This window comes from Amyelois transitella, chromosome 13 (genome assembly GCF_032362555.1).
Source record: "Amyelois transitella isolate CPQ chromosome 13, ilAmyTran1.1, whole genome shotgun sequence".
NCBI lineage: Eukaryota > Metazoa > Arthropoda > Insecta > Lepidoptera > Pyralidae > Amyelois > Amyelois transitella.
Genome location: NC_083516.1, coordinates 3,295,548 through 3,322,890, shown reverse-complemented (window position 1 = coordinate 3,322,890; position 27,343 = coordinate 3,295,548). Strand labels below are relative to the sequence as shown.

Here is a 27,343-nt window from a genome sequence, read left to right as displayed (position 1 = left end):
GTAGCTGTACATGTATTTGAGCTTAGCAAGCTCCTTATTTCGTCTTTTAATTGCACACACTACCCACTCTCTAACCCGCCAATTATCACCAGACAAGCTCTTCGCTGTAAACTACTGATGGCGCACCGATGTAATTATCGATAGTTACAACACTAATTGTCGATACGATATCGCATCGACAGCTGTGACGGAGAAATTGTGTAGCAACACTGCTCTGATTTTGAAATATGATTTACAGCTTTTGTTTTTCTGTTTATTTAATCAATCCCTTTTATTTTAGCCATTTTTTTTTGATTAGATATATGTATCTAGTTATTCTTCATAACATAAAAATTTGTTGTGTTTCTCGAGGAGGTAATTTTTGATTGTATGTATTTGTATACCTAACGTCATTACTTCATCAATATTTATTGTATTTAATTATTTTAAGTCCTAAGAAGTACAGAGGTTATGACAAATGAAAATATACAGTCTCTGCCTACCCTCCGGGAAAAAAGCGCGGTTTTATGAATGTACTGGAAGCTCCAAAAAGTTAAATAAAAGTTTTTCAAGCTACTGTTTTGATATAAGATGTGTGTATTTTGACTTATTAAAATGTACAATTCATTTTATTGTAAAAATCTTGAAAATCAGTCTTTTCATATAAGTGTACGATAGAAAGATAAATCTTTTCATATAAATAAGAGATTTTTCTAAAAAATCAGGGAGAAGAGAGTACCTTAAATGTAATTGAAATAGAGGAACTCATAATAAGCACATGACATTTGGAGCAGTAAACTTTCGTCGCGCGCGGTTGTAACAACCGGTTATTATACATACATATGTTTATTAGTTTTATATGACATACGTAACTTTATTGTTAGCGCAATAGGTGGATATAATATGAGTTATGTTAAGGAGTATGATGAATTTTGTAATAGAGGCAGTAAATTTATATGCATGTATCTTTTTTTTATAACGTAGTGGCTTTTTTCTAAGATGTTGTTTCTCGTAAAAGTTAGTATATTCTCTCTTTATCTATAAACATATATTTTCAAAATTAGTTTTCTAGTCAATTTGTTACAAAGAAAAATACATATATTATAAACGATCAGAACATAAGAAAATATTTTTTTTGTGTCTGGACATACCGAAGCAATCAAAGAGGCCTTTCCTTTCTGGATAAAGGCCTCTTACATTCATCTCCATTTATGGCAGTGTTGGAGAAATTTCGTTATTAAATAAGTCATTTGTTTTCGGCAGTTTAGTGCATAAAATTATGCCGGTAAAAATAAATAAAGATCGCTATTTTCTTTTACAACAGAATATTCAGAAAGACTACCCTTATTATTAAGATTGTATAAGGGAAAGTTGGAAGCTATAATGTTAATTAAAGCTATGTCCAATCCGCAGACGTATTACAGCACTATAAATTTTATTTTCAAATTATTATTTGCCTTAAGAACATTGCTTTCGTTGCTTCATTAAGAAAACAGGTAATAAATTTATTATAGTGAATATTGAGCATCAAGATTATATGTCGTAAATAACAAAAACGTATTACAGTTTCTGATGTTCAGTGTCTGACTTAAAACGAAAGTACGTCAGTAAAAAGCGCGTCCACAACAATCTAAGTATGATAAGATTTCTGTGAGCGCATATAAATTCCTCTTGGCTAAAACTCGGGTATAAATTAACACAATATTACCATGGGAGACGAGAACATTAGTTTCTCTACGAAGGGCACGTTTTGGCAAACCTGCATACTCTGACAAATGAATAATGTAACCATTATCCAATATAGGTTAGATTACCCTGCAAAACTTGCAGTAGTCAGATGCTAATCACTTTAAAAACCTAACCAACCTGATCCAATCTAGAATCGATGTCGTTGGCCAATCAGAGGCTTTTCTCCAAAATGGCGAGGATGCAACCATGAATAGCCTTGGAAAATGATGGTAGGTAATAGGTTCCAAATCTGCTAAAAACAATATGTCCTAAATGATATTTCAGATGATATGTAAAGAATTAGTAAAGGTTTTTAAATGCCTGCATGCTGACACCAGTCCTCTTTGAGCAGTCCGATAAATCATTTTTTCAATTATATAAAATATCAGTAACATTTTGTTTGAATGTGTTGAAGGCACTATCTGCGATCGAAACTAAGAGTACGCCGCAAAGGAGAGAATAGGGCAACAAATCAATTCAGATTTCACAGTTCGAGACAGATGATCATTCCTTCCCTTATAGATCAAGAACCGTGCTGACCTTAGGACCTGCAATTTGCAAATTAAAAACACAACCAGAGGCATGGTTCCGTTACGATTTACTACAAGTAGAACTCGACAAAATTCATAATGGTATCGGTTGTTCGCTCGTGCCGCGGTATCGGGCATTAAAAGCACATTTATTACCGGGCTTACCTGTAATAGATGTGTTAAAATGGCGCTTCATCTACTTTTCTTTTTGTGTATAGGCATTCTTTTTGAAATGTATCTGAGCCTTATGAGGATAAGGTTAGCGTACTGTTCCATTGCGCTACTGGACAGTTTTATAATGAATGTACTTACTTACATGTGTGATGATTAAAATCATAATTTATTTCTATCTGATAAAACAGTAATTTATCATTTATGTATAAGTAATAACGGCATAAGTAAAGTCATATCCCTAGGGTTATTATTAAAGCAATTTTTGTTTAATTGCGATACATGTATCTGAAACAAATTAACACTAAGATTATAAAATATACGAGAGCAATGTAATGCGCAAGTGGAAATTAATTTGACGCTATTAGATATCGCCATAATTTTACAATCACTATTGTCGCTTTAACATACATACAACATATCTCTACGTATTTCTACTCACTATAATCCCTTCGTACCGATTTATTTATCTTCATTCATATTCACAAAACCCTTCATGTAACGCTTTAGGTACGACTTCAAACAAGTTTGTTTTCACATTTCTAATTCAAATTAAATTAATTACATTAGTAACATTTTAGCTGCCCACTAAGTGACCGCGCGGCTGCGCACGCGCCGCTCCCGCCATCTTGTTTAATCTGTGCCGGAGATCGCGGAAAAGCGCGCCAACCTTCAACGACCTTCGCTCTACGACCGTTCTAGGTTAACTTGAAAATGGAAAATCAACCTTATCACGCTTTATATTAAGGTTATTTTTAGAATATGTAAGGTCTGTTAGTTATATCATTTTAGATATATTGCATCATTTTATTTGTGTTGTTGTGCTATAGCTTATTATAATATTGAACCTATAAATCGATCAGTCCCAGTTTATTTAAATTACAACTTGAAATAGTTTTATTGTGACAATATTTTATTGTGATTTATTCATTATTTATATAAGGTTAAACTGTGTCATAATTAGTTAAAAAATTGTATAGAAATATGTAGAGTATTGTAGGGTTTATCAATTTTGGTGGGCATTATTTGCTTTTTAGCTTCGAAAGCATTGAAACATTTTGTTTAATAAATTACGAAAGCTGTTAATATATTATTTTTTAAATTAATTACACTACCTAAATTAATTAAGTAGGTAAGTGTTAGAAAATTAATGAATAAAGATGAAACGAAAGAAGTATGGTAGTGATCGATGCATCTTAGAAGATGTTCCTACCTTTCAAGAAAAAGGTGTGATCATATTGTACATATGTGTGTGTTTAATGGGCGATGTAAGTGTTTTTTGGCTCTAAGATACGATATTTGGTCTTTTAGGCGATGGGCTAGCAACCTGTCACTATTTGAATCTCAATTCTATCATTAAGCTATACAGCTGAACGTAGCCTTTCAGTCTTTTGATGACTATTGGTTCTGCCTACCCCGCAAGGGTTAACGTTAAGATACGAAAAAATTGTGTATTGGATACTTTCACATGCACACACGCAATTCTAAAAACAGTCTTATCACGGATTTTGTTAGTGTATTGTATTTTTTTGTTCTATTTTTTCTCTCGGTTTTCTGACTAAGCATCATCTTTCTCAAATTCTATAAATTGATCAACTGTTCGTCAAATTATTATAGTTTTTCCTTGGAACATTACCATATTTACCTTTAATAATCGTAGAAAAGTTTCATAATCTGTTTACTATACTTGGATTACTGTATAATATGAAAGTCAGGGCAATCAGTGCGACAGTAATAAATCTTAGAAGCAGAGCCACTGCTTCCGATCTGACGTCCGAGGATTTAGTGCTGGTGTGGCGAGCTGATAACTGGTCCACTGGCAACATTGACGTAAATAGAACAAGTATGCTGGACCAAATATTCATTACAAAACATATATACATATCACATCTGTATCCCTTACGGGGTACCCCTTTTATGGCTTGGAAGAATTGACATTAAAATATTGACAGGGTGCTACCCCAAAGCCTTAAAGAAGTATCCCAAGTTTATGAGCCTTTCTTTTTACTAACTTTTACAATGGTAATGCGATGAGAAACATTACAAAAGGACAACTACTAAAACTTGCATTTCATGCATCATGGCCGCCTTTTACGCTGTGGAATTTTGTGAAAAGTTTACTTCGTGCATTTAGATACCTATTTGATTTATGATATAAATATATGTAATAGTGATTGAAAGCGAAATTTAAAATATAATTGTATTTTGAACTTTTCTATTTATAATTACATTTTTCTTAATTGGTGTTTTCGAGACTGTTGGATATAGACCTGTGTATATATGTTTGTATGTATGTATTATATTCTAACTAACTACTTAATCGAAATTACTATCCACAAATGGTTTCTCGTTGCGCTTAGCCAGCGCAATCAGCAACAAAATGGTAATTTTTTAACAACTAATATGAAGTCTAAGCTAAATTATAGAGGTCGGTGGCTTGTAGGGATGAGCCGGGTTATAAATAAGTATTCCGAGTTATATATAATGTAAGCATGTTAATTTAGTTTCGCTGATCAAACGTTGCTTCTTGAAAATAGCAATAATTATTTTTTGAGATAGGCAATTTACGAGTAAGTGTGAAATACTCATAAGCTTTACGTCAATTTAACTTTAGCGATCACAATAATGAGGACCTAAGTAGGACTATGAAAATTTTGATTATGGCACAGCCCAATTTTATTTACTGAAACTTTAATTGAATTGACAGCTTGTTATGGTTTGGTAATTATTAGAGTATTATGGTGCAACTCATACTTATACTGAAAATGTATACATACTCAAACCAGCAAAGTAAAAGTAAAATAAGTGTAAGGCTTTTATGCTAATCTGGAACAGAAGAAAACCGTTATTTTGGAAAAGCCGTTGAATTTTCACTTCTTAAGAATTTCGCATCTACGTTCATCCGCGATGCATTCAGTTTCTGTGTCAGTGTGGACAATGCTCGTTTAAAGCCCAAAATGATTTACTTTTTCTTACTATTTATAAATAATACAGGTAAACGCACACGTAACGTACCTTTATTTTATCTCGGAAGTTTCAAATCATGTAAAAATTATCCATGGTCACCGAACGGCTGAAAACCAGCGGACTGCTGCTCCAACTGCACGACAGAATATTCTTCTACCGCCAACTTGTTAACCCCCACGCGAAAGTTTAAAATTTGTTAAGTACTTCTTAGAAATATGTACAAAATATTGTTCTGTTTGCATTTCGGTACTAATACAAATACAATTAAGCTATCTATTCCACTTATCTCCGGGGCCTTTATGCTCCGTACCTTTTACCTGTGTACCCTGTATCAGGTCGGCTTGATGCAGATAGCCCATTTTAGCTCACAATTGTCGCATCTGGACCATTGTGTAGTGGGAACACAGCCTTAATTGCTAACCTGAATAAATTAAAACCAGAATGTATACAAGATGCGTGGAGGTACGAACTGTCTTGTGGAGTATAGTGTATTGTTTTTTCAAACCGATTTCATAAAAGGAGGTCTTTAATTCGCCTACATGTTTTATGATTTTAATTTTTGGGAGCTTTTTATTTTAATGACTTGTTAGACTTATTTTTACACGCTTAATATTGTCAATTGCTTATAATGATTAATTTTTACTGTATGCTTACAGAATAATAGAGTACACTTTCGCCGAAAAACTGGTGTTGTTGAATTAATTCCGGCTAAATTTATATGTCGCCAGCTATCCAGTAGATAGTAATTACAGCATTTTTTTTTCTTCCATACCTATTTCTAGTAAGTATAATTAAAGAACCCTGATGTTACATGCCTCATTATTTTTGAGAATAACCCCGCTAGTGTTCGGTGTATAAGTGATCAGATAACTTAAACCCCAAAAGTTTGCCACCTTTCCTAACTTATCCATTTTGCCACATTCGTAGTTCAACGATCAAAATTGCGTATAAGCAATACTGATCACATGTAAGTACTGTTTGTTAATTACGAGCCATGTTATATTGTTAACCCTTGTAGTTGCGAAGATACTAAGTTACGAAACAACTATCAAAGCATTTCGGTATAAAACTTAGAATTTTTAGAATTAAATTATGAAAAATTCACAGTTTAAAGGGTTGGTCTGTTTTCAGCAGTGTTTGTTTTATTCTAAAAAATTGTCTATGTTATACTTAGCTTCAATTCCAATTTAAACGTTAGCTATACGCATATACATCTAGTTAATTCACGAACACAAAATTCCAGAACACAAAAGAACTTACAAAAAATACATACTGTGTTTTTAATCGCAAGTCTTCTTGTTTTTATTACTAACACATTTGATCTTGTACATTAACACTTTCTTTTAAATTCAGACAAGAAAATTTCGAAACACCTGTATTAAAGTAACCTGTAGGCGTTGTTTAAACAATAGTTAAACTTTTAACTCCAAAACTTGTCTACAATAGAAAGAATTGTCTAAAGGAACATCAGCAGAACAAAGGACTTCAATCAACGTTCAAGTGGTCCGTAAAGCTGATAATCAATCTAGTTTTACATCTGATTAGGTGCAAATTACAATACAAATAGACGAGTCACGATTCAAAAAAACTGTTCAGAACCACGACGCACATCGATATGTCAAACCTTTCAAATATAAACTTAGATATGTGAGAATTATGGTACATTTCTGCTCACGATAATAGAGACTTACAACGTTTACTTATAAACATAACAGTTTTTACAAAACGCCCAACAATGCGTTGTTTGAATGGCCGATAACAGGTTTTAACACATTCACTGTAAAGTGCTGTTTTATGATAAGTTGTACGTTAAGTTAGGACGTTTTTCATTTTTGTTATGAATGACAATGTCTTTGCGCTTACGTCAAGGTGACATGAGATGTTAACTATTGTGTTAGTGCTAAACATCCATGACCTTACGCTGTACAAAGTTCACGAGGTGCAGAAGACATGATCTACTCACACTGTTACATTATGTATGACAATGATAATACTGCTAAAGCAAGTGAGCGGAAAATTCGGGGTAAATCGATGTCCAATATTTCATCAGGTTCATTGGGAGTTCTGCATTATTTATGATGGGATCTCAGCTATTCAGGCGACCTAACTTTTATTATAGCCTTACACGTGCCAATATTAGAATATTAAAGTTCAAGGTCTAATTTTGGACTAATATACTCGTATTGTCTAATTCAGATGCAATATATGAAAAAATTCATATAGCTACTATTGTATAACGTTATTTTAGTATCGACGTATTTGGACTTTCTCCATTGAAATCGATAGTAAAATAAATTATTGCCATAAACAATAAATAATGCAATATCGACCGGTAACCCTTTTACATAACTCTAAAATTGGTCGAAATTTTGTTAGTTCATGACATTTTTATGAAGATGATAAAACGGATTAATAAATTTTCACTCAGCATCGTTCTCACACATTTTTCGCTTTGTGGACCATCTATAAATTTTTAATCACAAAATTATGCGTCTATGACCAATCCTTGGAATTAATTAGATTTATATTGGCGGAAATCCGCTGAGTATTCGACACCTATAGAATGACTTACTAAATCTGCCTACGCAACTACTACATAATAACATGTAAGCAGTCATGATATCATTAGACTGTAAATATGAAGAAAATGTATCATATTATCACGTAACCACACAGGCTGGCATACGTGAAACAAATGGCATCACTACATGACAACAAAACAATAATATTTGGACATTGTCCTTCAAACATGTCAACGCTTATTGTCTCTACTTCCAACCAGAAGCCGTCCCGAGCGAAACGGACGGCCATAAGATATTCCTCATCCCTAAAATAAGTACAAACAAATGTGATAAGTTGCGGGGGCACCACAGGTAGGCTCACACATGCGCATTTGACATGTGACCGCGTGTAGGTACACTCAAACACGATGGTGTATCACCTGTGAACACATATGCGCACGCAATAAATCTGTGTACAAAATGGTTCACGCACACATGTGACGGTTCACCTCGGTAACCTCCACACTACACTAGGGTCGCATACGAGTTCAAAACGGCACACAGTTGCGTTTTCACCTGTTGCGGTGCGAGTGTGGCCGCCGCAGTTTCAGTCGGCCCGGCTGTTTGACGCGCTGAGGTCGTATTGAATGCAATCTACATGTTAGGACCACGTGTGCGTTCTGCATACTGATTCTGAATGCCCCGATTGCGCGCCTCACTATAAACGATAACAGTGCGAACGTGGTTTATTTAAAAAAAAAACAAAGTACTGTGAGTGGACAGTGTGAAAAGTGGTACTGTGACTTTGCCGCTGTGTTTTCATTTGCCAAACTGAGGAATATAACGACCGAAGGAGAATATCTGTGGGAATTCCTGAAAGGTAAGTTGTTAAGTCGAGATTGATGTTCTAAAAAATATTAATATAGGAATTCATTTACTTAATGTTATTAATCTAAGAATGAACTAATAAAACTTTAATAATTTTAAGTAGTTGATAAATAAGGTGAATATTAAATCTACACGTTTTATAAGAATTTCCTGGACATTGTATCATCGTCGTGATACCTACAGACGTCCCTTCGTAATAAAATTGTTAACAATATAAGATGTATTTAAATATTATTACTATCGATATTTCAAATAAGAGATCATTATGTTACACATATTTCATACCTCAATCTGTTATGCTTATCTACGCGAAAATCAACATAACTACTTTAATCTTATTAACAGCTATAAATTATTAATTATTATAATTATGTGCTCAAGGGAAATGTCGCATACAACTGGCTACTTCAAAACTGCTTCCGCATTTAAGGGTGACCAAATTAAGATCACATAGAATAAAGATTTTAATTATAGATAGATTAGAGGGTCATGATTTCAATTTTATTAGATTTTGTTTTGTTGTTCAAGGCTAAATAAAGTGATAATTTTGATACATTACAAAATACTACGAATGATACGCCTATAAAATTTAGCATAAAAAATATTGGCGAATAAGGGTTTGCAAAAAAATTTGAATATTTCTTAATAAAAACAAAACTAAATTGGAAACGTTAAAATTAGTTCTCAATCAAAGACATTTGTGAAGCGTTTTAACGAAATCTAATAATCTTACAAAATTTTAAATAAGGAAAAGACATAATAAAGTAAAATCATATTGCCATTTGCTAGTTCTAGTGCGTGGCATATTTTTAAACTTAAAATAAATGGACTTTATGAGCGAGTCGTGTTGAAAATAATAAGAAAGTAAATGGTTTATTGTTCAATAAAGGAGTACAAAAACGAATAAACACTAATTATTTTTTGCATGACGCAGTGTTCATTTGTTACACAACCCTGAAAACACAACACTCTTACTTCGAAGTCGTGTAAACACAGAAGGGAACCGCTCAATTTTTATATATTATCACCTATTATAAAATGTATCGACATAAAAAGGTTCCCTAATTGAGTGTAATTATCCATATTATTGGTGTCCGTAATGGGTTATACTATGGCAACACTGTGTGAAGCAATAATAGCCTATCACCATACTACAATAGTGTAAGTTGTTAAGTCGAGATTGATGTTCTAAAAAATATTAATATAGGAATTCATTTACTTAATGTTATTAATCTAAGAATGAACTAATAAAACTTTAATAATTTTAAGTAGTTGATAAATAAGGTGAATATTAAATCTACACGTTTTATAAGAATTTCCTGGACATTGTATCATCGTCGTGATACCTACAGACGTCCCTTCGTAATAAAATTGTTAACAATATAAGATGTATTTAAATATTATTACTATCGATATTTCAAATAAGAGATCATTATGTTACACATATTTCATACCTCAATCTGTTATGCTTATCTACGCGAAAATCAACATAACTACTTTAATCTTATTAACAGCTATAAATTATTAATTATTATAATTATGTGCTCAAGGGAAATGTCGCATACAACTGGCTACTTCAAAACTGCTTCCGCATTTAAGGGTGACCAAATTAAGATCACATAGAATAAAGATTTTAATTATAGATAGATTAGAGGGTCATGATTTCAATTTTATTAGATTTTGTTTTGTTGTTCAAGGCTAAATAAAGTGATAATTTTGATACATTACAAAATACTACGAATGATACGCCTATAAAATTTAGCATAAAAAATATTGGCGAATAAGGGTTTGCAAAAAAATTTGAATATTTCTTAATAAAAACAAAACTAAATTGGAAACGTTAAAATTAGTTCTCAATCAAAGACATTTGTGAAGCGTTTTAACGAAATCTAATAATCTTACAAAATTTTAAATAAGGAAAAGACATAATAAAGTAAAATCATATTGCCATTTGCTAGTTCTAGTGCGTGGCATATTTTTAAACTTAAAATAAATGGACTTTATGAGCGAGTCGTGTTGAAAATAATAAGAAAGTAAATGGTTTATTGTTCAATAAAGGAGTACAAAAACGAATAAACACTAATTATTTTTTGCATGACGCAGTGTTCATTTGTTACACAACCCTGAAAACACAACACTCTTACTTCGAAGTCGTGTAAACACAGAAGGGAACCGCTCAATTTTTATATATTATCACCTATTATAAAATGTATCGACATAAAAAGGTTCCCTAATTGAGTGTAATTATCCATATTATTGGTGTCCGTAATGGGTTATACTATGGCAACACTGTGTGAAGCAATAATAGCCTATCACCATACTACAATAGTGTGTGGTTAAAATAATTAACTTTTTTAACGGTGAGATTTTGTGACTACGGCTATATGAGAGAATCTCAAAAAGTGACCTTCCTATAGCCACTGTCAACATTTGGTGTATCAGCTTGAACCTTTTTTACTATTTTATGACTAAGTGAAAAAAGAGTAGAGAAATATATAACTTTCATATGTTATTTTGTTTCTATTTGCGAATGATACGTTAGATTTGATTCAATTCTATAATATTTTTTTATAAAGTTCAAAATTATAAAGCCAAAAACGTATATAAACAAAACTGTATATATATTGGCCATTATGAACATTTTACGTTTCAGAATTATGATTAAGTTTAGCTTTTAGTTTATATCTTAAAAAAAGAAATATGTAATACGATCCCGTCCTTATTACCATACGTTTGCCATGAAAGACGTGTCCCGGAAACCGTACGGTCGTGTCCCTCATTGCCACGCATGCGCGGGAGTGACTGTGTCACTGCGCAGTCTTAGACAATACATTACAAATATCACAATGGATCGGATGTGGGATGGACGGTATTACATACATATATTATAATGACATTTAAAGTGTTTCTTCCATGATATCTAGTAGCGAAGAAAACATTGTGCATGTTATACTCTGCTCTTCCCGAGCAAATTGTAAAACTCCCTTACAAATAACTTGTGGCTTATTTACTTGGAATTCTTCTTTTAGGCGATGGGCTAGCAACCTGTCACTATTTGAATCTCAATTCTATCATTAAGCCAAATAGCTGAACGTGGCCATTTAGTCTTCAAGAATGTTGGCTCTGTCTACCCCGCATGGGATATAGACATGACCATATGTATGTAAATAACTTGTGGACATTACAAAAAGATTTGCTATAGTAGGCAGAAACAACGTTTGGGTTAGTTTGGGTCGTAACAGGCAATTTAGATAGACTGCATAAGCTTGGTTCTTCTTTTTGACGATGGGCTAGCAACCTGTCACTATTTGAATCTCAATTCTATCATTAAGCTTATTAACTGAACGTGGCCTTTCAGTTTTTTAAGACTGCTAGTTCTGTTTACTCCGCAAGGGATATAGACGTGATTTTATGAATGAATAAAACGTGACTTTTGTATGTATCCTGATGTCTTTTGCAATCGGAATACTTATGATATCGATTTATATGAATATAAAGATTACTGTTTGAATATGAAAAATAAATACGTAATTATGACATGTGATGACATTTTCCAACCAGAATAGCGTAAATAACTTGGCGGTCGCGGGTTCAAGCCACGAAGGTGTCAGTTTACAACCACATTTGCACTGGTGTTACTCCTGCCTTGCTCGTATTATTTTATTTATATTTCGTATAACTATAACTAGGTACCATACATAGTTAACTATAACCATCATAATATAGTTGTTCTCTGGCGCTTTCCATAGTCCGTTTTGTAAATACTATGCAAAGTTGCCGAGGTCAGACGTGAGTAGATTTTTTAAAAACCTGACTTAACTAAGATAGTGTGGCGACATCACTTATGTCACACACCAAATGTCAATCATCGCAAAGATATTGACGCGCTCAGTCGATAGCAGCGAAGAATCTAGATCGCGCAATCAAAGATACAACGTCGTAGAAGTCGTTTCCTCAGGCATCACACCTAGCCTGGCGCAAGATCTTCCTTTCAGTGGCGGTCGAGCCAAATCATCTCTCCCGCTATAACAGTATTAGGCGAACCCCGGGCTTCTCTCCAGGAAGGTGAGGATGCAACCTAGACTAAGGTCAGAAGTGCCGATTCGAATGACTGGTACCATTTTGTAATACTTATCCATTTGTATTTGATGTGTATTCAATACGAACAAAATCAATCTTTTTGATTTATAATATTGGTACGGATTGTGACATTTTTCGGTACCTACGAGTATGTTGATGAATTACCGAAATAATTGGCAAATGTTAAAAGTCAGATTAGTTTTTTAGGACATTAGGCGTGTGCTGTAAAAGTTGAATAAAATTTTAAAGTAGATTTAAAACCAGATTAATGGCACAAGTAACGCAATATTTATTTACGACTGAAACCTATTTGGGTAATATTAAATTGATACAATTAATCATGGTTAATTTAGGATGCAAAATAGTTTCAATTTTTTTATAAGTTATTTTTAACCACTTACTATTGATACCATAAAATGAGACTACACTTCGACATATTCTGCTCCCGTCTATTCGGGGGTCTCATATCATATGGCAAATGTCTCATCTTTTCTCTCTTTTTATATCTTAACTTACATACATTTAATCACGTCTATATCCCTTGCGGGGTAGATAGTCAACGGCCTTGAAAATATCTCTCATATATCTATAATCCATAGGCCACGTTCGGCTATTTGGCTTACAGATATATGTTATTTATCTGTTTGGTTATCCAAAACGGTTGAGAGATGATAAGCAATAAATAAGACAATTGCTTTGAAGATGTTCATGAATAAGAGGGCTAGTTTGTAGCGAAGAAAAATACATTGTGTGTGACAAATACTTCTCAGCCCACTGATACGACTAACAAATCAGACAGAAATCTAACCCGAGTCAAGAGAGACATATACTTAATTTTATGTAGAGTCTCATAAACACATCGCCCTTACGATGAGGGAACAAATCTCAAGGAACCGATACTCGAGCAGTTAAATATGTAATAATAATTCTGTATGGATTAGGTTCTCCTGCAAAGATTGCAGAGTTCAGATTGATATCGCTACGTTTAAAAACTTGACTAACCCAATCCTCTATCATGGTCAAAAAGGGACATCCTGGGCACCTAATGTTTTTGTAAGACTTCTCCTTTCTCAGGAAGTCAAAGTCTAAATTAAAGTGTCAAAGATAAGCTAGTTGTTCATGAACTTAACCCTCTTTGTGAGAGAAACAAACAAAGACTTAGGAAACTGTCCGCATTGACGATTGTCAGTCACAGTCTGTAGCACGGATGCCCTGTACGTGATTGGTTTGCGGTATCGAGCGGCGAGGTCGCGCCTCCCATATGACCTGAGGAATGCGCCACTTCATGTCACAGTATAACATATTGTCCATACTACTAAATATTTATTTTTCTATGAAATCAAGCAAATATTTGGAATGTGAGGTTGTTTTTTTTATTTTCGATTTTTAAATTTGTGACGAACTTCGGTTTATATTCTACTTTTGTATACCTGTATAATTATTTTTTTGGGTATTAATATTATTTTACGTACCCAAACGTCTGATATTAACAGTATATTATATACTTTCTTCGTAGATCATACGAAAAATGTTGGTAATTTTTTTAGTGGAGTAGAAAGATTCGTACGTTCCTTGATCAAATCGGAGACGTTCTGGCAAAAGGTCACGTCAAGAGTACCTACCCGAAATCGACGAGCTTGCATGAAGAGATTTATGAATGCGGATGAAGCGAGAGATGTATGCAGGGAACGGGGCAAGTGGAAAGATATAGTATCTGCCTACCCCAACGGGAAAGAGGCGTGATTTATGTATGTATGTAATTATTAAGTAAAAAATAACAATGCACTGACGAAAATAGTATTTTTTTTGTAAGCTTGTAAAACCTTTTCACTTTTTAAAAACTTATAAAAACTACTTTTATAGTGCATTGTAAACTCATTACTCTCTATCCGAGCATAAAAAACTGTGGTCCAGTAACAAATTAAAAAAGAAAGAAAAATAAAAGTTCGATGCGACCAAGTAATCTGAGATCACGAGAAGTTTTTTTAGTGTCGTTCGATCCGCTCAAACAGGTAGAGGTCGCGTCTGGGACCACAGCCACTCAAACCTGGTACCTCTTTGGCTGCTAGATATTTTTCTTCAAGCAACATTATTTATGAATTGCCTGACGAGTTTTCACTATCTAAGTATTGTACGATAAATTAATGCAATTAATTTTTAATGGGCAGTATTTTGTTTTATATGTATGGATAATATAATACCATCATACCAATCTAAATGTGACTTTTTTTATATCAGTCTGCTTCTATTTTACTCTTTAAACAAAGTACATACCCGACCTTACGGTTCTTTTAAGTGCAAAACCATACCTAATGATGAATCTTTGCCAATTGCTTATTTTTTTAATCTAGTTTAAAATTACTTATCTTAATATAATGTTACTAATTATATAAAGCAAATAATGAGGAAAACGTTGATTCGACTAGATAATGACTTAGAAAAATAACCAATGAAAAAGTTTAATTTCTATTGTACTGAACCTAACTCTCCTATAACTTACTTCTATCTTACTTTCTCCTAATTCTTCCTAGCGCAAAGCCTGGTTTCATTCTGACTTCTTTAGAAAGAAGCCCATTCTGTAATTATTTTTGTCAGTCATAAAATAAATTTAATCGTCGGTGAATCCCGAATTAGCCTTTAAGGAGGTCAAGCCCGGTACAACTGAGCTGACCGAAACCTAACTAACACTTGCTAAGTCTTAAAATTTTTATCAATTGTTAAATAAATTCGTTGCCGATAAATATCCAGAATAACCCTGGATAGAGGTCAAGCTCGGAGCGCTCGACCGGATCGCCTGACCTGACCGCAGCCTCACCACCTCTTGCTACGTGACAGCCACGCGGTGGGAATCTTAATGTAACTTGATTGGTCGGTTTCTATCTTGGAATAAAAAATATTATAAATTTTTTACCTACTTAGTTGGCAAAAATTAAAAAGTACGTTCGTCTTGACCTTCTCCTTCCACGGTTCCCAGTCACATTCCCCTTGTATATTTTTGGTTACTTGCTTAGTCAACCTGCTTTAACCCTTTGACCGCCGTGGACACCTTTAGGCGTCCAGCGGAAACTGTCTTGAGACGCCGACGACTTCTTAAGTAGCCGAGATTCGTATCACATTCAAACAAAAAAAAACTTTACTTTAATACTAATCTTATTGAAATAATATCGATAGGTAGCTTGATTATTCGTCAAACTTTGGTTTAACCGAGGCGGAATGAAGAAAAAATATAAAAACACCCATTTAAAGCTTAATTTACAATTACCTAAAATTTAATGAAAATACACTATCAAGTAGCGCCAACGACACCTTTAAGTGTCGCGTAGTGATGGGAAATTGTAGTTTTTTTACAAGTACCTACATTTAATGTTCCTTATGTTATTGTAGTGGGTATTCATTGAAGCATGTTTCTATTGCTCTCAGTTATATGAGATCTGAACTAGTCGTAGTACTGTCATTGCCTAAATATGGAAGAAGAGAGGCCATCTTCGCCGTCGATATTATTCGGATTCTCAAGTCGTAAAAGAAAGTATAGAGAAACAGAAAATTCTAATAATAAGCAGACACAAACAGAATACACTATTACAGACACTATGGTGTACAGAAAAACTACAAAAGAAGGAAATATTTCTTATTCTACTCGTCATTTGCCCGATGTTAATTTCGACGATAGAAGACCGTCCGATAAAAGGAATGAAGACTTTGCAAGGTTGGTGGCTTTTGAATTAGAGCGTTTGCCGGAAAACAAACGTTCAAATGCATATCCGCAAATTTTAAATCTTATAAGATTGTTGAGAGGGGACCCTGATTTGGACCAAGTCATAGAATTTGTACCAATCCAAAGTGAAAGTGAAGGAGAAGAAACGGAAGAAGAACAATCAATACCACTCAATATAGCTCTGTAATAATTGTTAATCGTCGGTAATAAATAAATATTAATGTTGTTGAAGTTTCGTATACAAGAGTGTTTTATATTAATTAATATTATTATATATAATAATAAATAATAATATATTAATTTCCTAAACCTCTAAATATTTAGCATCATAAATAATTATTAAGTAACGAAATTATTCATCTTTTTCGTAAAATCTCAATATTATAATTATATACCTTCATTTTATCGATAAAAATTACGGACGTTTCTAGATAATTTTACAATTAACGTCCCCTATACGCCACGGACACCTTTAGGCGCCCGCTTGTGACGTCAGAAGCGAAAGCAATTTATCGACTAGTGCTTGCAAGATGTGGGTAGAAAAATAAATAAAATATATCGAAATACCCGTGAATCATTTGTTGGTTTATATTCATATTGTATGTAGCATTTCCTGTGGATAAAATTAACTTTACGATGGAAAATGACGATCTTATTGCAATTCTGGAAGGAGTGGAGAATGCCGAACAATTTATTGCTATTTCTGATGAAGATTCAGATCTATCAGATTTTGAGGTAAGTTTCAGTAATTACTTACACTCGTATTCATAAAACTTGTCAAATGTTTAATAAGCCTTCTTTAGCTAAAGTATGTTTTGTCCTTACCTCACATTTAAAAATTTTACGTTGAAAGAAAGTGACAAAACGTACTTTAGTTAAAATAGGCTTATTAAACGTTTGATAATTTTATTGAATAAGGAGGTTATAAATTAATAGCTACATATATGACTATTACTTTTTTCATTATACCTTGTTGTGTGCTTGGACTACTCAAAATGAAATACCAGTAGAAAGATGTGTAATGAGAATGATTTATTTTACAAAATTTACATGAATTTATACAATATTAATTAATTTCACACCTAATACGCGTCACAGTGTAACTCGCGCGGTGGTGGGGGGCACGCAGCACAAAGCGCGGCGTCGCGACGCGTAGTAATCTCTGTGGTACTTGTATGTGAACTCCACATTATCCCCCTTCAAGCGAAGCGTACACTAGGTTTGATTTTTCTTCCATATCTTGATGTCTTCGAATTAGTTAATGTCTCCTGTGTTCTTGGCTTGTTCATGACAATGCGTGGTTTTGGCGCACTCGGTGTGTGAACCGACGGCGCGCGCGGACCTGTGTTTGCCGCGGGTGCGGGTTCCGAAGAGTGGGGATGGCTCTGTTGCGCGTTCGCTGCTATGTTGTCGTCTAGATTGATTATGTGCGCCGGTTTGAGTCGATCTATGGATATGTTGGATGCTCGTAGAGGCAATTCAATCTTAAAATGTTTGCTGTGTCGCTCAATCACTTTGTATGGGCCGTCATATGGCGCTGTTAACGGGCTTCTTACGGTGTCATTGCGAACGAATACATGACTGCAATTTGACAATTCCTTATATACAAAGAGATTCTTGCTCGATGCGATTTTTCTCTGTACAGGTGTGAATGTTGACATTGTCTCTGTAAACTGACGGATGAATTCGGCGTCTTCATTCTTTGACTTCGTAGGTACAAAGAAATCGAACGGGACTCGTAGCGTAGAACCATAAGTCATCAGTGCAGGACTAGTGTTGTCATCACGAAGTGCAGTGCGTAAGCCAAGCAAAACTGTGGGTAAATCTTCTTTCCACTTTGAAATTGCGTCTCTGGCCATCAATGCCGCCTTCAATGTGCGATGGAATCTTTCCACTTTTCCATTAGCTTGAGGATGATAAGCTGTAGTTCTTATGCGCCTTATACCACATTTCTTCATTAGTGCATTGAATAAAGATGACTCGAACTGTCGGCCTTGGTCCGTGGTGATTCTTATGGGACATCCAAATCTCGATATCCATCCTTCGTAGACAGCTTGAGCAACAATATTGGCGGTGATCTCTTTGACCGGTATAGCTTCCATCCAGTTTGTATTGCGATCGATTATCGTCACGAGATAGCGGTAACCTTGCGAGATCGGCAGAGGTCCAACGATGTCTGTATGTATATGTTCAAATCTTCTTGCCGGTGAAAACTCGCCCAAGGGACTGACTACGTGTCTATGAATTTTCGCACGCTGACACCCAATGCAGGATTTGGCCCATGTTCCGACGTCCTTGTTTATCGACCAAAAATATTTTGAAGTCATTATTCTTCTCGATGTGCGTATTCCTGGATGGCTTAATTCGTGTTGCGCTTTGAAAGCAGCGTAACGAAAAGCTTTCGGTAGATAAAGTCGATTTTTTCCCGTCGATGTTTCGCATGTGATAGGTTGAGTGACGCCTGCAAAAATTTTGTCGGCAAAGGTTAACTTTGGATGTTTTCTCAAATCTTGCAGGGTGACATCTTTTCTCTGTTCTTGTGATAATTTTTCGTAATCTATCCATGTGAGCAATTCTATTTCTTCTATACGTGACATGGCATCCGCAGCTTGGTTTCTCTCTCCATGTATGAATTTGATTTTTGTACAAAACTGGCTAATATAATGGAGTTGTCTTTCTCTTCTCGGTGTGTCACTGCTGCTCGGCGGTCTTGTTAAGGCGTTTACTAGCGGCTTGTGATCGGTGTAAATAGTTATTTCACTCCCCTCTATAAGTCGACGTAGGTGTTTGACAGCGGTGTACATAGCTAGTAATTCGCGATCGTACACGCTGTATCGCCGTTGCGTTTCGCTCATAGCCTTTGAGAAAAATGCGAGTGGTTTCCATGCATCTTTTTCTTTCTGTTGTAGCACTGCGCCCAAACTGCAGTCAGATGCGTCGGTCATCAATGATAACGGTGCACCGGGCATTGGATGCGATAATGTGGTGGCTTCGAGAATGCTTTGTCGGCATGTATCGAAAGCTGTTTCTGCTTCAATTGTCCATATTATCGGCGTCTTATCGTTTTTCTTGGCGTTATGCAAGTACTTGTTCAGTTCATATTGATGTTCAGCTTGATGAGGTAGGCAGTCACGATAGAAGTTGACCATGCCGAGAAATCTTCTGAGATCTTGCACAGTGTTTGGCTTCGGATAGTTAGAGATGGCGCGCGTGCGTTCATCGGTCGGTGTTATCCCCTCCACTGAGACTTGATAACCGAGGAATTCAATTTTGTTTCTTCCGAATTCACATTTCTCGATATTTAACGATACTCCATATTTACTTAGGCGTTCCAGGACTTGTTCTATGTGCTTTTTGTGGTCATCCGGAGTATTTGAAAATATTAATAAATCGTCGATGAATGAATATACGATGTCATCCAAGCCTCGCAGTACCTCGTGCATGAATCTTTGGAATGTTTGGCTTGAGTTTCGTAGACCAAACGTCATGCAATTAAATTCGAAGAGTCCAAACGGTGTAATTATGGCTGTCTTTGCTTTATCTTCATCTTTGATTGGGATCCAATAGTATGCCATTTTCAAGTCCAATTTCGTAAATATTTTCTTATTGTGCAATCTGTATGTGAAGTCTTGAATTCTTGGTATGGGATAACGGTCGGGTACAGTCACGGCGTTAAGTCTTCTGTAGTCTCCACAAACACGAAGTGAGCCATTTTTCTTAGTGACGACGTGCAATGGACTTGCCCATGGACTTTTGGACGGTTGGCAAATACCCATCTCCATCATTTTCTCGAACTCCATCTTGGCTGCTTTGTACTTGTCGGGTGGTAGGGGTCGAGGCCGGGCGAAGAGTGGGGGGCCGGTGGTTTCGATGTGATGTGTAACGCTATGTTTTGTTGGTTCTCTCAATGACATCGGGCGTAGTACATCGGGATATTTTTTTAAGATATCTTGATATATGTGATTTTTGTCTATGATGTATACTGACGGCTGATCACTTGTTGTTTCTATGACTTCTATCTTCAAATCGGTGACGCTGTCTATGAGTTTCTTTTGATGTAGATCGACGAGTAACTTGTGATTTCGTAAAAAATCTGCCCCCAGTATAGATGTCTGTACGTCGGCAACGATGAAAGTCCATCTGTATGTGCGACGAAGTCCTATGTTGAGATCTATAGTTTTCTCTCCGTAGGTTCGTATCGGCGTATTGTTCGCTGCGTACAGTTTGTAGGTGTTGCTCGGAGTTTGTTTTCTGTTTCTTGCTGCTAATACAGATATGTCTGCGCCGGTGTCAACGAGAAAACGCTCCTTTGTGTTCAGCTCCCTGATGCAGAGGCGGTTACTCCCTTTAATAACACCAACGCCCGCCACCGTCGATGTTGCTTCTAGTTTTCCGACCGTCGTCGAGCGCAGGGTGACTGGCATTTTCTGGCCCTATCACCGAAACGATAGTGGTAGGAGCACTCCCATTCTGGGTCACCTGGTTTTCTTCCATTTCTCGACTTCGATCTTGTTGACGATTTGTTTCGACGGGGGTTTCTAAAGGGCTGACGACCACGAAATCTGGATCGATCTTCCTTGAGAGCGGCAATCTCGAGTGTAAGCTTTTCTATTTGTTTGCTTAATACTTGAAATTGCAAATTGTTTTGTGCTCCGCTGCTGCTTCCAGGGGTTGCATCCTGTCGAATTTCTGCTACGGTTTGTTCTGTGTGCTCCATCATTTTGTCTGCCATCGTGGCCATGGTGTCGAGCGAGGATTCTGTGCTGACAGACAGCACGGCTCGTACTTGTGACGGTAAATGTCCCATCCACAGAACTTTCAGGGCATCATCAGCGACTTTTGTTCCGGATAAATCTCGCATAACACGAAGAAGTTGTGAAGGCTTCTGTTCTCCCAGTTCTAATCCTCCTAACAGCTTTTGAAATTGTTTGGACTCTGATTCCTCGTACACCGACAACAATCTCTTCTTCAGAGCCTGATATTTTCCAGCAGATGGGGGATTGCAGATGATATCGCTCACTTGCTCGATGTCTGTTCTTTCTAATACGGCGATAACGAGATTATATTTCTGATCTTCACTGGTCTTGTATGATGATACCACGGCCTCAAATTGTGCAAACCACAGTTTCGGTTGTGCTCGCCAAAATGATGGTATTCTTGACTGAAGAGAAATGGTGGAGACTTCCCTTGCAACTGCTTCCGGAGAGGCGGACGCGTCAGTATATTCTTCCTTTCTTTCCATTTTCTTGAATATTTTTCTTTTTTTTTTGAATCGGGGTCACCAATTGTTGTGTGCTTGGACTACTCAAAATGAAATACCAGTAGAAAGATGTGTAATGAGAATGATTTATTTTACAAAATTTACATGAATTTATACAATATTAATTAATTTCACACCTAATACGCGTCACAGTGTAACTCGCGCGGTGGTGGGGGGCACGCAGCACAAAGCGCGGCGTCGCGACGCGTAGTAATCTCTGTGGTACTTGTATGTGAACTCCACAACCTACTTAATGTAGAAGTGTTTTTTAGGACCCGACTACTGAGGAAAGTCAAAACATTTCTGCTGGAGAATATAGTTTTCAATGGTCGTCCGAAGCCTTCGAAATTAAAAACGAGCCGTTTGATGATTTTTTTAGCGGTATTTCGCCGTCAATGATTTCGTCGGTCTCATCAGAATTGGATATTTTTTTACATTATTGCAATGAAGCTTATGTAGAAAAAATTGTTGAATTTACTAATAGTTACCAGCAATATGTTGTTAGACATATTGATATAAAACTTCATTCAAGATTAAAAAATTGGTATCCTGTAACAGTTCCTGAAATGTATACATTTTTCGCTGTGTGTATGCTAATGACAAGAAACAGCCGGAATACGATTGAAGAACACTGGTCTACTAACCCATACTTGCATTCCGGCATATATGGTAGTCTTATGTCGAGAAACCGGTTTTGTACAATTTTAGGCATGTTGCATTTCTGCCAACCAGGCCCTAGGACTGAGGAAGAAACTATATTGTCAAAAATTATTTACCCAGTAAATCATGCTCGTCAGACATTTAAGAATAGTTTTATACCATACGAAAAAATTTGCATTGACGAAAGTATTGTACCATTTAAAGGGCGACTTCTTATTAAACAGTATCTTCAAAAAAAAAGAAATCGTTTTGGTATCAAGCTCTTCGTTTTATGTGATGTGTTGTCGGGAATAATTTTGGATTTTATTGTATACTGCGGCAAAGACACGGAATTAACACATTTTGATAATTTAGGCGCAAGTGGCTCAGTAGTTGCAACACTTCTAGAAGAATACTACGGTGTTAATAGGAAATTTACCGCTATCATAATTTTATCGTGCTCGTGGACAACACTATCGATTTAATAAATTATCTCCGAAAAGATACACCACTGACGCCACGGACGACTAAAGGAGTCGCCTAGTGATGTGAAAAATCGATGTCATTGAAATCATTTAAAAGGTTTTTTTTATGTGTTTATATATTTGAATTGCATTATTTTTGGTTAAAATCAAGTAATATGTATTGTTTGATGTTTATGTGTGGTAACGGGAAAAATTAAACAAGGAATAAATAAGGTTCGTTTTTTTTTTAATATTTTTTCGATAACTATTTACCCAACCCTATCCTCAAAGTGCCGCCGTTTTCGCAAAAAGTACCCGTGGCGTCGGTGACACGTTTGTCGGTTTTGCTTATGGCGGTCAAAGGGTTAATTCATCCTCTCCATATGATCAAACCGTCTTAGCATTTCTTGTAAATATATGTATTATTCCTTCTCGTAATGACCGAATTGAGATGAAAAATTTTTGGATGGCAGTTAAAATGCATTTAAATCCAATATGATAGGGTTAAAATATATTACTCAAATATTTATTTCCTATAATAAACAAAAATGTGATGTGATAATAAATAACGTAGTTATGTCTTATCACCGAAATTCCAAAGCACGCAGCCCACTTAGTATACAATAAGTTAATTACTGATACGGTAGGTGTTAAAATCCAATTTGTACTAATCGCCGTTATTTGGCGTGGGCGCTAGATGTCGCTGGAAAGTAGAATGTTATCGAAAGGAGTATTTATTGGACCAAGATGAAGTCCAATAAATATTTCTAATTTATGAACAGGTTAGACAGACCTTCAGGCTGACCATTTTAAAATAAGAATATTATCTCTCTTATCCTGAATCGTTCGTTGTAAGTATTTATAGTCAAGATTCGTCAAAAATAATTTTACGAATAAAGGAAAGGCTTCGTTTCTGTGTCAGATATTTTTCAATTCACACTATTGATTGAATAAAGCTAGATTAGATAGTATACTATATATTGAATAAAGCTTTGATATAGCATATAAATAGTCTTTAATTTTTGGTTTTAGGAAGCCAAAAAGAGTCACGTGATACAGTGGCGTGGTAGTGTTCTGATTTATTAAGGCAAAGTGTTTTTCACAGGACATTTTACTATCTTTTTTGTAGCTTTATTTTTATTCTAAATCAAGTGATTTGACTCGGTGCAAGGTGCAGGTCGACACTTTTTTTCCTTTACTTTTATTCCACGTGTCGCTTGACTGGGTTTTCGGACTTTTCGGTATTTTCCATAAAAAAACATGAACTTACAAAATCATGACCCTCTACCAAACTCCGAGACGTAATTCTTGCTGAATAACCCCACGTTTGATTTATTTTTCGATCGAAAACCCTTACAAATCTCTATGACCAACCTGATCCATGACGACCCAAGGAAACTGATGTATTGTCGCATGAACGCGACCGCGTTTTTGTCGCATGCGACATTTTTCGGCGTCTTCGCTTGCTAGACAGGTGTGGGTCACGCCTGGGCTTTGATAGACGTCACGAATACTGAGACAAGTGTCAAGACCCGATTTTTTGGGGAATTTTAATTTGATCCGGTGCAGGTGGAGGTCACGACTCGATTACTGGGATTTTACGATTTAAGTATAATTAAGTTGAAGTTCTCCTTTATTCAATTAATATTTTAAGTACATAAGACTTAGTCATTTCACTGTCAAAGAATGTAATATGTAACACTCACTCGTTCACTGGCTCATATCAAGCACTACCAATAAAGATAAAAAATAATCAGGAAGGTAGATTGTAACTAGGAGACGCCATTTAAGAAATGATTTTTTAAATATCCCTCAGGAACGGAAGATAACGAAATTTATCTTTTTAATCTAGTTACATTAAAAATTAATCTAGTGAACACACAAAATACATAATTTCTGATTACACTCCTAGAAATAAGAAGCTTAGGTATAAAGGATGCGATTTAAAAGAACAAGAGTTATTCGATTAAGCGTGTTACCTACTTGTCGCTACGATCACACACGCACAATCGTAAAACAGTAACCAATGATTGACTACAAATTTGGGCAAAAATATTGTATATATATTGTATGTAACGCGATTATTTTTGAACCGTCGGTCTAATTTTGATGAAATTTAAAACTTAAATAGGAACTGCCAATAGAATTTGTAAATTCATGAGGCATCAAAATCGTGCAATTAGTTTTTGAGATATTCACAATTTCGTTAACAAAAATAAAGTGCTCGCGAGGTTTTAGTTCGCCGCGAACGACCAGTAATAACATTTACGATACTTACATTTAATATGTACAATAAATTAAATACACAAGTAAATAAAATCGTATTAGTTTTATTATAATCGCGCTAAAGTGTAGGTAACGTTGTATTAGTTACCTACTGATGAATCTTTTTTTTTATCGAATTATAGTACTCGTATCTGTTTTTATAGCTTATGACATAAAATTCTACTATTTTGTAGCTTAAAACTTTACGAAGCTCTTATCAGATGACCAGTGCGATCTTTGTCGGTTTTATAACCGTGATCTGAATTCGTTGATTCTCATTAAATATTTATTTGATCCGGTTAATAAGATTTAAATCAGAGTCAACAACAACAAACAACACCTGAGTACTTCGAACCACTAACAATGATTCTCCCATTAATTGTCGAATGACAAAGCTGACTTTTTTTGCGATTTTGATATTGGCCCATAGAGCAAGTAAGTAAAGGGTGTATTTGATACTAGTAACCCTGCAAATTTATCGCATATTACAAACTGGCTAACAGATTTACAAGTCTTTAGTAACTCGCATAAACTACTTAACATGGATTTTGCCTTGGATTTCATTATTCTGTTATTGTTGTCGATCTACATATGAACTGAGTTAAATTTTATTAAGTGCCTTGTTAAACTTGTTTGATTTCATTACCTACTGTAAATTACAATAAACATATCAAAGTTGGTAACATGAAGTGTACATAGCCTTGCAGGTTAATTATAATTAATGTTTTTACAAATTAAAATGTTAATTATGAATGGAAATTAAATTAAGATATTCTTAATAAAACTAATGGAATACAGTTAAAAAACTGGGACATGCATCAAAAATAATTTTCAAACATTACTTATTATATATTCAAATTAAATGTCCGTAATTTGAAGAAAGTGTTTACTAACTACAAGAAATTTATTATTTAATTAATAATGAAAAAGCGTAAGTCAATGTGACCATCTTTCCACTTGTCAAGATACGTCCTTTTCTTTATTCAAATTTAACAAATTTTTCATAAAAATGTGCCCCGACTATAAGTACCTATAATCTCTTTAATTTGTGACCCAACGGTCATTCACGATGATTTGAGCCGAGGTGGGCGAGGTCGCGAAAATCGGAGCGAAAGTCAGGTGACGGGCGGAACTGAGCCTGCTCCAGTTGATCGAAGGTTGTATCGAAAGAGATCCAAAAATGGATGATAAATGCCCCGATATATCGGCTTTTGGAGCAAAGTTGCGTCACGTCAAGGCAATTATTACTTTTCATGAAGTGCCTCGTTACCGGTCACGCACGAAATAATAAACGCGAACTCTTATAAAAATACGAAATTGCATGTGCGAAAATATCCCTGCAGGCAATAGGGTCAGTTTTGAACCAGTTTATGCTCTGAATTATGGGTTATTTGCTGATGAATTTTAATTTGTGAATGATTTGCATTTTTGTGCATATACAATTATATATTGTGTGTGTATCCACCATTTCACTGTAAGAACAGTTCAATTCTTGTAGCCAATTTTAGTAGGTACCACAAATACAACACACGCCATAGGCGTTTAGAATTTTCTTGTATTGAAAAAGATGAAATAAGATAACTAAATGAACAAAACTTCTTATATTTACAACATGTTAGACAATGATTTTGATTTTGTTACACAGCTTCTTATGAATCATGTGATGTGCAAATCCTGCCTTATCACTTTACAAATGTTGTGTGATATAAATAAAAATTGCTAAATATATCTTTAAGAGTTTTATCTGCTTCTAAATCCGTGTTCTTTACAGAGCATAGAGATAACGCGAAGCCTGTCTCGTGTGTAGATAATCATCCGCCATTACAGTTTACAATAGAATTGGGCAGCCCACAAGCAGAAGCCGTGAAATTGCGCTTTTTAAATACTTTCCATTGCTTGTCGTTTCACGTTATGACGGTAACGTTTGAGGCATTTATAAAGGGATATGCCTACCTTTTTTTTCTGGGATGAATGAATGTAAACAGTTAAATTTACATTTAATTTACAGTAAATATATTTTTACAAGTATGAAAATCACAATACGCGTAATACACACTTATTGCAAGTGCAAATTCTAATCTAATTCCGCCAGCTATCTAAGTTAAACAAACCTTATCATTGATGATAAGGTTCGTGAAACAACCTCCAAGTCCGAA

The 27,343-nt window shown here is 35.2% G+C and overlaps 1 protein-coding gene across 5 annotated transcripts in view; it reads left to right on the top strand.

The window, feature by feature from the left end:
- The window catches only part of LOC106138310 (translation initiation factor IF-2), a 208,956-nt gene that overhangs the window by 45,553 nt on the left and 136,060 nt on the right, over positions 1–27,343 (top strand). Inside the window, exon 1 of one of the 5 annotated variants that reach the window (XM_060947321.1) lies at positions 8,451–8,756. The exons of the other annotated variants lie outside the window; for them this stretch is intronic. The gene's annotated coding sequence lies outside the window, so the exon portion shown is untranslated. Of the gene's footprint in view, positions 1–8,450; positions 8,757–27,343 lie in introns of those variants that run through there. 5 annotated transcript variants of the gene reach the window in all.